General features: G+C 36.2%; 1 protein-coding gene across 1 annotated transcript in view; it reads right to left on the reverse strand.

Moving 5' to 3' along the window:
- The window catches only part of LOC150080628 (partner of xrn-2 protein 1-like), a 127,751-nt gene extending 114,879 nt beyond the window's left edge, over positions 1 to 12,872 (reverse strand). Inside the window, exon 1 of the mRNA XM_090381353.1 lies at positions 12,794 to 12,872. The gene's annotated coding sequence lies outside the window, so the exon portion shown is untranslated. The remainder of the gene's footprint in view (positions 1 to 12,793) is intronic.
- Positions 12,873 to 13,235: the final 363 nt, after the last annotated feature.

Here is a 13,235-nt window from a genome sequence, read left to right on the forward strand (position 1 = left end):
TTTAGATCCTTCTATAAGCCTTACAACAATATTCAATGGAATCATGAAACAGCCAATTTTGTATTAAAGGTATTGATGTGTAGTAGTGATGTGTAATGATTTGTGTAGGTATTGATGTGATATCGATTTTATTGTAACATTTCAAAAAATATCTTAATCACGTGGTACAAGGGTTTTTAATATAAATTCATGTCATAAATTCACTGATTATGTTTCAGCAAATTAACTAAAAGCAACATCAACTATTCTAAACTAAAAATTTTACTAAAGCAATAATGAGGCAACTGGCCAGGGGCTTACTTTGAGAAGCAACACTCCTTTTTATATTCCCAATCAAGATATAGGGATATATGCTTAATGCTTATACAACTGATTCAGTAATAGATTTAACAAGTTTAATTTTGATGCTTTTTCTTGTACTTCCTATACTTGATATATTCATGATCCCGAGCTTGTGTCGTCAACTGGTATGAGAGGAATCTTTTGAGTTTTTTTTCAAGCCACATCTTGCTATGACCTATTGTGGGTGTTTCCCTCAGTGCTGGAATGGGGCTCCGACGAGGACAAGTTTCCCAGACGGATGGGGGTGTCGATCATTCCTGCAATCATCTTGATTGTAGTGTTCAGTGTGGCTTGATAAATTCTGTTTTTAAGTGGAACAAAGCGCTGAGGTTTTCTATTACTTGGGACACCTATGTTTGCATGATATCCATACCCAAATATGTAGTAGCCAATATTCTTCTCAGTAAATTCTTTTGATGTTAGTTGTGGCAGTAGAAGCCAGATTTCTGCTCCATACAGTGCCACCGGATGAATAACATAATAAATATATTCCTTTGTAGTTTTGATATCTCTATTTTGCAGATGTTGCCTTGCAATCCATTTCACTTTGGAAATCTTGATGGGGAGGGACTGTATGTGCTGCTTAAAACTTAACTTTTCATCAAAGATGATACCCAAATCTTGGTATTGAGAAGGTTTTGGAATATGACATTAAGTTCTGGTGGAATAGGATTTAGAGGGGTGATATGGGCTGAATTATTAGGATTAACTACCAATGCAAAATGTTGATGGTATGTTTCTAGTTATTGAATATTTTTCTGTTATTCACAGTCACTGTTAATCTTCTATTGAATAACAGTGAAAGGAGTTTCCTTTTATTTTGTACTAATGTTCCAAGTAGTTGTAACATAACAGTGCATTTATGTTGGCTGCATCAAAAGCTGCTTGTATACATAGAGATATCAGTCATTTCATCATTGGTTTCAGTCTTGATCACCCTATCCTTTAGCCAGCGGGTGGTTGGTAGGTGGAACAGACTTCCATCCCTTGTCGTGGAAGTTGATAGCCTAAATAAGTTCAAGGCTCAGCTGGACAGGTATTTCGAATGAACAGAGGGGTGAAGTGGAAGTGGTTATTTTTTATTTATTTATGTTACTTTTTTTTTTTTTTTTTTTTTTTTTTTTTTGGCTGATGCTGCATAAGCTTGCTTTCTTGCATCAAATGCCTCTACTAATGCTAATGCTATCAGTAATATATAGATTAGTTATAGTTGACCTGTTTTTTAGTGAGTAATGGATCTGTGATGAAAATAAGTGTGCTGCATAGATGCCCACCTATTGCATCTCATATCCAGTATATGATTGGTAGTTAGAAAACATGCCATGTGTGTCAGGTTGCATATCATCCAAGTTTCGTGCGACAACAGACTCAAGTCTGTCGTCGCAAGAAACGTGGATGATAGATTGATAGCGTTATTTTCTCAAGAAGCTTAAAAGGTTATTCTAAGGAGGAACACTCATTTGTCTTCTGGAAGTCCAACAAAAAAAGCTTGGCTGACAAGAGATGCCTTCCAGCAGTGGCTGGAGGTTTTTGCTACTGGCCTGAAGTGTTGAAGTTCACTGGATGTCGGATGTTTTGGTATTGGCTGGATGCTATATGTGTTTCATTCTGGTGGAAAGTAGCTTTGCTGGATCATTCCATTTTAAATGGTCAGTAGAGGATCAATTAGGTAAGCACTCAGGCATTTTATCACAAATTGCATTACAGTAATACCCCGAAGTTACGCGATAGGTGGGTCCGACGAAAATCGCGTAAGTCGAATTCGCGTAAGTCGGGGTACAACTTTGCATATAAATACATATAAATTTTGCTTAATTGGGACCAAGGACTAACAAAAACACTAGTTTAGAAGAAAAATATTAATAAAATTGCAGTTCTTTATACATATTAATACAAAATATGTATTAAAAAAACAAGTGACTTACGTTAAAAAGTTATTTCGATGTCGATGGCTTCATAAAATCTAACAAATTCGTCTGACGACACAGCGCGTTCTTTTTTTCACGCAGAATTTCTTCGTAGCAAGCTAATAATTTTTTTATTCCTTGCTTTGTAGCTATAACGCGTTCTTCGTTGGAGTCTATGTTTTCTAAAATTTTTAAGCCCTTTACAATTGAGCCCTTTTCAATTTTCAACCTCTCAAGTTTGCAATTGTCATGTGCTTTTCGCCGTTGCTTCATTTAGGCCTGTAGCACGTGCAATATCACATGGTCTTTCATTTCGCTCAAAGCGTTTCACAATTTCTTATGGTGGCGGACTGGCCATAAGCCTTACCGGGGAAACCTCGGTGGGCCAGTGTGATTTTGGCCATAAACCATAGTATGAGGCCACTATAAATTTTCCCGGGTAAGAATTTTTGATCCAGTCCGCCTCTATTTATCGATAATTGCTTTTCTTTTTCTCTCTGAATCTGCAGTGTCTTCACCAGGACGCTTCCTTTTCACACCTTTTAATTAAGTATTTTACTCATTTTTTAGGGAATAAAGCACAATTACAAAACAAGGAGGCACGCTTGATACGCATAAACAAAGCTGCGCGCATGTAGCAACTGAATAAACAACACCATAAAGGCAGAGATACACTATTAACACCTCACATTTCTAGGGGTTACTACCATAAAACAATAAAAATCCAGTTGCGTTTCTGCTAGTGAAATCTGTTATAAACTGGTAGTAAACTCGATCTAATTGCATTTGCGATTATACCGATAACTGGAATTGTGTTGGTTTTTACGTTATTATGGTGAAATGTGTTTCCCCTTCACTGATATAAAAAACATAAAAGCAGCAAAGTTGAATTTTGTTCATCTTTCGCTCTTATTCTCCGCCGTCGCACCGTATATCGATAACATATGAAAAACGACCTTGAAGATAGTGGGCGGCAGCGTTGCCAAACGAAAAAATCAAGAACCGCATAACTCCGAGTTCGCGTAAGTCGGGGTAGCGTAAGTCAGGGTATTACTGTATATGATCATGTCCTGAGCATACTGAAATTGGTAAACTTTTTATAGACTGCTGTTATTTGTTCCTTTGTGATGCAGATATTAGTTAGAACATCTTGTTAATCTGTACAAGGTGGAAATTGAAGGGATGTAGGAACTGTATCCTCGAGCTTGTAATAAATTCCAACCAGTCCACTAGGTTTATGTTGTCTGGTAGTTCATTTTTGGGGCAGCATAGGAAATTTCATTGAAGTGGTTGAAGTGTGGCATAAATATATAGTGCCTGACTGCCTTTGACTTTTCTCTACTGGATATTGCTCTGGCTTTAGAGAAGCTTATCTGGTATCCAGGATCATTTGTTGTATTTCATATTCTGTGTAGGCACTATCTGTATTTGAAGAGGAGTGTTAGGTTGATTGTTCACCAAGAATAAAAAAAAAAACACAGCATAATGCATTGACATCAGCATTACTAGAGGCATATGATGCAAGGATATAACATTAGCCAAAAAAAAAAAAAAAAAAATCCTTCCCATTTCACCCATCCAACTCCAAATGTTTGTCTAGTTCTGCCTTGAATTTATTTAAGCTGTCAACGTCTACAACAACAGATGGAAGTTTGTTCCAGCAATCAACCACAAGCTGGCTAAAAGCAAATTTCTGCACATCTATTCTACAACTGTCTTTCTTCAATTTGAATTTATGTCCCCTCAGCAACTAATCTGGGAAAGAGGAAAAATCCCAACAACATTGAGCTTGCTCAAACCATTCAAGGCCTTATACACCTCAATCAGATCACCTCGCAGGTACCCAGTCTCCAGCCACTGCAATTTGTAGAACTTAAACCTGGATCATTCCATATAAAGTGGCCTAGGGGTCCCTGCTCAACCATCTTCAATTTTGTTGAAACTTAGTGTGGATGTTTAAAAAGATTTCAAATGAAGCTGTGCAAAATTTCAGTTCAAAATATAGTATGCTTGAGGCACCACCACCCTTTTTGTGTAAATCACTCGTGTTACGCAGAATAAATCACAAAAAATTTTCAAAGTTTTAAGTGTTACTGTTGCACAACGGTGAGAGGTAGTGCTCTGAAACTTGGTACACCTAGTTAACTTTTGGCAGAAAATGCAAAACTTTTGGTGTCCAGGCTCAAAAACCTTCACATTTTGTACAATGTGGTCTAAAACTGGCACCAAAAATTTGTCGCGACAAATTTAAGCAAGACTTTTGAAAGTCATAACTTTGAAATAAAAACCTTTGATACCTTCTTCTTTGGACATTCCACTTACCAACTGCATGAATTCAGCCTAAATATCAGCTCTTATACTTGTTTTCTGGCTGAGATATTTTCCTTCAAAGATTGACTCAAAATTTGATGAAAGTCAAATTTGACCTATCTTAAGGGGCAAATATCTTAATGTGGGACACCAATTCTCTCATTTTTTCCACCACTGAAAAGAGTTTTAACTACAAGGATCATGGTTTAACTGTTTTGTCTTTGTACTTAAGGCCTCAAAATTAAGCCTAAACACCATGTAGTTCCATCCCTTGTCGTGGAAGTTGATAGCCTAAATAAGTTTAAGGCTCAGCTGGACAGGTATTTCGAACGAAGAGAGGGGTAAAGTGGAAGTGGTTATTTTTTTTTATTTTTTTTATTTATTTTATTTATTTATTTATTGATTTATTATTATTATTTTATTTTATTTTTTTTTTTGGCTGATGCTGCATAAGCTTGCTTTCTTGCATCAAATGCCTCTGCTAATGCTAATTTTATGTGCCATATTGTTATTTTGTGAGATCTTTTTTGTTGCAGACCACTTCCTTAATCCTGCCTAATGTTTAGAATAATCTAGAAATAGAGTATATTCTAGAATTCTGGAATATTCTAGAAGAATACGCAATAATTATAGAATATTCTAGAATTCAAGAACATTCCAAAAAAAAAAAAAAAACTGGACATTCTAGAACTCTGGAATATTCTAGAATCATACAAAAAATTATAAATAGCTGATATTTGAACCATGCTGTTATTAATCTGTTTTATCTTCATGAACAGTTTTTTATTTTCTTCCTCTATTTTTTTATTGTTTGACTGTAATAAAGTTAATTAAGTTTTCATTGCTTGCAGAAACATCCACTTATTAGTCAGCATAAAAGCCACGGTATCAGAAGATTCCGCTGGAGATAAGCTGGACTCGTGTACCATCAGTCAAATGGATAATTCTAAATGTTATGTGCTATCCTATACACACAAAACTGGGTTAAAATTATTTAAAGAATTTGAAGAACAACAGCTGATATCGATATCGTGGATTAAAACTGGGTGAAGAAGACAATTTGTCTACATCATGAAGACAAATTGTCTACTACTATGCTTTTGGCAAAATTTGAACTTTTGCATTTATGTCGCAGTCTTTTCCAGAAGAAAAATCATATGGTGAAAAAAAGTTTACAACTAATTGATTTGTCAATGACAGACTACCTGAAAGACCTAACAAAGGTAGACAATAAAACCAGGCCAAGAAGCTGTGCCCATCATAGCAGAAACATCAACTTCTTCTGGATCAGACCATGATGAAAAAATGCATGTTACTGAAAGCTTGAACACAAGTTTGATGGCTATTGGTATTTCTCCTCTGAAATTTCAGTGAATAGCTAAGAGAGACTCGCAAGGCTATGCCAAAAGGAAGGCAAGTCAAGTACAAGATGTAATTGCCAGTAAAATTGCATCTATTGGTGGCTTGGATCCAAATGACATCATGGAGCCAAGTGCAAGTCATCAGTGTGGAAATTGCTTAGATTATAATGAGCTGCTGAAAGAATTGAAAGAAAAGTTGATGGTATCAAGTCATTCAGAAATACTTCAAATATTAACACTAGCTCCAGTTAGTTGGTCCATAAAGAAAACAATGGAAGAGTTTAGTGTCTCAGAAAGAATGGTCAAGAAAGCTAGAAAACTTAAAGCAGAAAAAGGAATCATGGCCATACCTGGAAAAAAGCTTTCTGAGCAAGTAAAGCAAAAGGTGATGGAATTTTTTGAAGGTGATGAATTTATTCAGATATGCCATGGAGAAAGAAAGCATTTCCATTAGAAATGCAGATGGGATAAAAATGCAAAGGCAAAAGCTCGGCAACTACTCAGCAACTTGAAGGAAATGTTTATAATTTATCGAGATAGAAATGGATCTGACATTGGATTTTCTAAATTTTGTGAACTTCGACCCAAATGGTGTGTCACAGTTGGTGCACCAGGAACACATTCTGTATGTGTATGCACAATCCATCAAAATGTCAAGTTAATGGTAGCAGCAAGTCCTGTTGAATGTGATTACAAGGTTCTCATTGGTAAAACAGTCTGTGATTTGGAGTCAAAAGATTGTATGGTTCATTGGTGTGAAAAATGTCCAGGAATAGATGAATTAAAAAAGTTTCTAGAGAATATTTTTGAAAACAATGAACCAGAAGAGATTACTGAATTCAAGCAATGGATACACACTGACAGAGATACAACAGAACAACAGAAGATTTTATTGAAGAGTTGAGTACAAAGATATTTAACCTTTCCTGTCATCACATTGCTAAACATCAAAGCTACCACTTGAAGTCAACAAAGGAAAGCCTAATGACAGGCTACATTGCATCCATTTGTCATTTATTACAAGGATGTTGAACTTCAGAATGTTTCTGCATAATCAGTGACTGCCTTCGACATGACACAATTGCAGTGCATGTTCTTCTAACCAACTTAATTGAATATTTGAAGAGTTCCATGACAGAAATCAGGCACATATACTATTTCAGTGATGGTTCTGCAGCTCAATACAAGAATTTCATTAAATTGTGTCATCATCAGAAGGATTTTGATATCAGTGCTGAATGGAATTGCTTTGGCACTAGCCATGGCAAGTCACCATATGATGGAATTGGTGGAACAATAAAACAATTGGCAGCACTTGCAAGTCTCCAAAACCAAATCCTGACACTAAGAAACATGTTTGAATTTTGTGACAAGCATATGACTGGAATAAAATTCTGTTTTGTTTCTAAAGAGGAAATTGAGCAAGTAAGGCCATTTCAAGAGAAAAGATTCATAGACGGTTTACTATTGCTGGAACAGGAGAAAATCATTACTTCATTCCTATTGATGCAAGACAGATTCGTGTTTGAAGAGTATCAAATTACACACCATCATCATTTGTAAGCTCATGTAGATCAGACTAGTGAAACCAATATTCAATATGTGCCAATTGTTAATTTACAACCTGGCCAATACATTGCTTGCATTTATGACAATAACTGGTGGATTGGAAATATTTGTGAAATTTCATTTGAAGAACATGATGTATTGATAAATTTCATGCATCCTCATGGAACAGCTCGCTCATTTCACTGGCCTGCTAGATTCCTGAACAACAAATTATTGCCAATCTTCCAGCTCCAAAAATAACAACAATGGGACGACAATATAGCTTGCCTAAAGTAGTAATATCAACCATCAATGAAAAATTCCAGTCCATTCCGAAGCAGTGATTCAATATCTTTACACTCACTTGTTTATTTCAAATTGTATTGTGTTTTAAATAAAATTTTGTTGCAGTTATAACTTCTTTCAAGCTTAGAAACCAATTGAACATCATCTTTATGCTTGGAGTCCTGAATAAAGTCCACTTTTCAGGCTTGGGAACTTGCACTAAAGAAACCCATGCAATTTCTTTTCTTGCCATTTGCACCCCCATTGAAAAAAATACAGATTTTTTTTGTGCATTGGCAATATATCCTTTCTCCTTAAACCAAATGGTAGAGTAATTGCAGAAAATTTCACTCTTGTAAATGTAATAGTTTTGTCCTTATTGAGATGTGAGACTTCACCATCAAATAAATATGCAAATATTATATGGAAAATATAAAATGTTTAAGGACACATTTTAGGCCTTAAGTAGCAAGACAAAACTTTTCAATGCTGGCAAAAACAAGAGAATTGAAGGTGTCCCACATTAAGATATTTGCCTTTAAAGATAGGTCAAATTTTGACTTTCAAATTTTGAGTCATCTTTGAAGGAAAATATCTCAGCCAGCAAATAAGTATAAGAGCTCATATTTAGTTGGGCTGAATTCATGCAGATGTTAAACGAAATGAAGAAGGTACCAAAGAAGAAGGTACCAAAGGTTTTCATTTCAAAGTTATGACTTTCAAAAGTCTTGCTTAAATTTGTCGCGACAAATTTTTGGTGCCAGTTTTAGACAGCATTGTGAAGGTTTTTGAGCCTAGACACCAAAAGTTTTGCATTTTCTGCCAAAAGTGAACTAGATATACCAAGTTTCAGAGCACTACCTCTCAATGTTGTGTGCAACAGTAACACTTAAAACTTTAAAAATTTTTTGTAATTTGCTCCGGGTAACGCAAGTGACCTCCACAAAAAAGATGCTAGTGCCTCAAGCATACTATATTTTGAACTGAATTTTTGCACAGCTTCTTTTGAAACCTGTTTTAACATCTACACCAAGTTTCAACAAAATTGAAGGTGGACGAACAGGGACCATCTTCAAAATTAGGCCACTTGACATGGAATCACCCACCTTTCTTTGTAACAGCAACCCTTTGTTCCATTCAATAATCTTGTTGCCCTTCTCTGTACTTGTTCCAGCAGCTCTACATCCTTCCTAAAATGAGGCCTCGAGACCTGTAGACAGTACTCAAGGTGTGGCATGACCATTACCTTATACAAGAGGATAATTACCTCCTTATCCCAGCTAAAAAAATTCCTGTATATCATTGACAATACTCCATGAGCTACTCTTGAAGCTTGTCTGCAATTACCTGGGGTAACTGCAGACAGGCTTCAAAGCTACAATTACCCCAGGCCTTTTTTCATTCTCTACCACGCTGAGTATAGTACCATACAGCTAATATGTTATTCTGGGGTTACTGCTACCCATATACAGTACTTTAAATTTGTCAATGTTAAACTTCAGTTGCCACCTCTTAGCCCATCTGCTCAACTTTTCTAGATCCTGTTGCAGTAGCATACTGTCATTAGTAACCCTGCCAACTTTCATATCATCTGCAAACTTAGACATTTAAGTCTGATATATCTTCATCAATATAATTAATAAATACAGAAAACAACAATGGGCCCAACACTGAACCCTGGTGGACTCCACTAATTACCCCCAGGGGCTCATATCTGGTGAGTATGGGCTTGGCACACCCAGGTGTCTGAGCTGGATATCATCATTCATATCTCTCTTGGTGATTCCCTTTTCTATCTATCTCTCTCTCAGGGTAACTAGGAAATATTTTTTGGCTGGTGCAGCATAAGCCTCAGGCTTCCTTGCACTATGCGGCTAGTAATAATAATAGTTCATGAGGAGTAGTATTCATTGATTACCACTCTGTCTTCTCCCATTCAATCATCCCTTTATCCATAACAGCAATTTGCCCATAATGTCATACTGCTCCAATTTGTACAGTAGTCTTCCATGTGCAACAGTATCAAAAGCTTTCCTAAGATCCAAGTACAGTATATGATATCAAAATTATTTTTTGCGTCCAGTTCCTTTGTGACATCATAGTATCCAATCAAATTGGTCAGACAAGAAATCTCCTTAACGAACCCATTCTGTGTCTGAATTATAGCCAAAGTCTTGTCTAGATGATGCTGCAATGCTTCTTTAACCAGTGCCTCCGTTAATTTTTCTGGAACAGAAGTTAAACTAACAGGTCTGAAATTTTTTGTCACCCTTTGATCCTCCTTTTGTGAACTGGGATCACATTTGCAATTCTCTAGTTCATGGGGACCACCCCCTGAGTTCAAGGAAGCTCTTATAATTATGGCTAAGGGTTTGCCTACTTCCCTTGCTACCTCCTTCATTATAACTGAATAGATTCCATCTGCCCCAGGTGCCTTTTTTATGTTTAACTTCAACAATTTCTCCTGTACTTTGCTCTCGGTTATTACAAAATCATTCAGCTCTCTGCCAGAGTTTGATAAACTTCTGGCATTCCCCTCCCTGAATAACTTCTCTTGTGTGAATGTACATGCAAAATACTCATTCAGTTTGTCAGGTACTTGAGCAGGATCCTCAACAGTCGAACCATCGATATCAAGTGGACCAATCTGATTCATCTCCTTCCTTCTAATGTTTACATAAGTAAAGAACTATTTGCTGTTTTTCTTTGCATCCCTTGCCAAAGATTTCTCATAAACTGCCTTCTCCTGCCTGACCACGTTTGTGACTTAATTACAGACCTGCTTATATCTACCATATGCTTCTATGTCACCTGATAATTTATATGCATCCCATGCATTTTTTATCTCTACCACAGGTCTCAGTTCATCTGACCTCCATTTAGGGTCAAACCAATATTTCTTAGTTGGCACGAAAAGCCTAGTAGCTTCCAAGATTAATTCTTTGAATGCTTCCCATTTAGAATTTGCTTTTGGTAACATCATTAGTTGGTCCTATTATATAGAATTTAAAAACTGTCTGAGACAAACGTAGTCATCTTTACCAAAGCAAAACCTATCCCTTTACCCCTGATGGTAATTATATCTTTGAGTAAAAATCATATCAGCACACTGTGATAACTGCCACCTAGTGGTTCCTTTATCTGCAGATGCTGAATGCACGAAGAATCACTACTGATAATCAGATCAAGAGTATTACTCTCTCTGGTTGCCTCTCAAACATGCTGCTGTAGAAAATGATCATCCAATAAATCCACAAAAGCCTTGATAGTGTGCAAGTGACCAAACCACAAGTTCCAGTCAATATTTGGGAAGTTAAAATCCTCCATTATAAGACAATCTGATTTACTGGCCCACTCTATTTCTCTGTACAGTTGTTCGTTATACTCATCAGCATCATTAGGCCTATAACACACTCCTACTCTCAATTTTGCTTTCCCATTGCTTATGTCACACCAAACTGACTCAGCATTGCACTGTCCATCCATGACAACTGGATAAATTCTCTCATAAATAAATGTCAAGCTCATCTAACAAATTATATACTAATAATATTACTCTCTATTCTGTCCAGTATTACCATATCTGCCTGCTTCATAACATCCTTTTTTTTTTCATGTGTTAATAAAATGGGTTATACTCCAGTTTATGGGTATACCTCAGGAGAAAGTGGCTTCTTTTGCTTGAATCTGTTGTGAATTTGGACATTCCTGCAATGCAGTGACAAGGCGTACCCATAATTTGGATTTCAGCCTAAAAATGCATTCACCTAAGTGTCTACGAAACAGAAGCACCTAGGGACTACAAGGTTCTAATTCAGCACCAAGCACCTTTTAACGGGTTAAACTTCTATTTACCACTTGTGCTCGACCAGTGTTTCAAAGAACAATATCATAAATTTAAAAAAATCTCTATACTCCAGTATTTGGGTGAAAGTTTCAGTGGGTGTGGCCTTAAACAGGGATACAGTACAGTAGATTTCTGTGATTGGGTGATTACTGTGAATACATAATTTTTGTTTCTGATTGTTTCATTGGATGTGAATTTAGTTTGGTTTAGAGGGTAGTACAAAGTTATCATTTGCATGTGAGGATTGATGTGGTGAGTTTTATTTGTATTCAAGTCATTATATTTGTTGAGTACCCTTCTGGTTCATTGTTGCGAGTAGCAGTAATTGACATTCCCAGCCCTGGCTATCTGCAGTCTTAGGGAGTTTAACTGTTTTTATAACAGAAAATGAGTTCCTTATTTAAAAACAGTGGTAACGAATTTTCTAACCAAAGATTATGCCGAGCCTTTTATTTGGCTTTTTATTCCCCTCCTCCGCCGCTGTTTTTATAGCAAAAAGTTACCTATTTAAAAAAACAGCTGTAAAGATATTTTAACCAAAGATTAGGTTTTTTGAAACTTCGGAGGAGATTTAAGGGAAAAAAAGGAATTATTTTTCAAAATAATTATTTTCGCATAGTTTCTCTTTGTTTATTTAGGCTTTGATGTGTTACGATATCACGTGACTTTTGCATGTTACATGTGGGTGGGGAAAGCAGTGAGTGGCAGCTGCCAAACACTGCATTGTTTCTGACCGTTAGTCGAAATATGGACTTGTACCCAAGATCTGAAGATTACCAAAAAAATATTTTGATACTGCAGAACGGTATCTTTCGAGATTTTGCTTGTCAATATTTTCTTGCAGCATTACAAATCAGAACGTAAGAAATCCTATCGTCTCACACTCAAATACTTTACGGATTTTTTCTTGAAACTGGTCAATGGGTAATATCATTAAAAATCTTAACCCTCGTGGAGTAAGTGCAATTATTCCTGTATCAAAATTTACATAAGTGTAAGTAGTTACATTTTCAGCTTCACGCAAGTATTCAATTACAAATGGAAGCGGGAATATTGGATGGTTTAACCGGTGGTTCATTTCATGGGGTTCTTTGTTAGACTTTAAATAAGCTCAAACAAAACTTTGTGTCACTTTACAATTACTACAGCCAGCAACAATAAGAGTAAAATTATCACTTCTTTTTATTACTTACTATTTTATGAGTATAGTATTACTTTTAGACAAAACGAAAGTTCACCGTTTCAACATTCGTCCCACAAAGTATCTTATTATTATCTTATCTTATTACCACAAAGTATCTTATTACTTTGTGATTTATCCGGTATGCTTTAAGCACTAGCGCCACCAAAAGGCAGTTAAATCAAAAAAGTTCGGTACTGTAGTTACATTACTTCTTCCGTTAGAAAAAAAAAAATAATAATAATAATAAATAAAAGGTAAACTGCAGCCATTATCAATCCACTGCAGAATAGAAGCCTCCTCAATAATTCATGTCGAGAGAAATGGACCATAATCTGCCAAGCTACTCCAATGCGGGTTGGCAGATGGACCGTATTTAGGAGTCAAGGACTTGAAGCCCGGTTACTCAAAGAGGTATGAGGTATATTGAGGGTCTAGCGGCTCCTGGGATTTCT

The sequence above is a fragment of the Mastigoproctus giganteus genome, chromosome 9, assembly GCF_048544385.1.
Source record: "Mastigoproctus giganteus isolate SK-2022 chromosome 9, ASM4854438v1, whole genome shotgun sequence".
NCBI lineage: Eukaryota > Metazoa > Arthropoda > Arachnida > Uropygi > Thelyphonidae > Mastigoproctus > Mastigoproctus giganteus.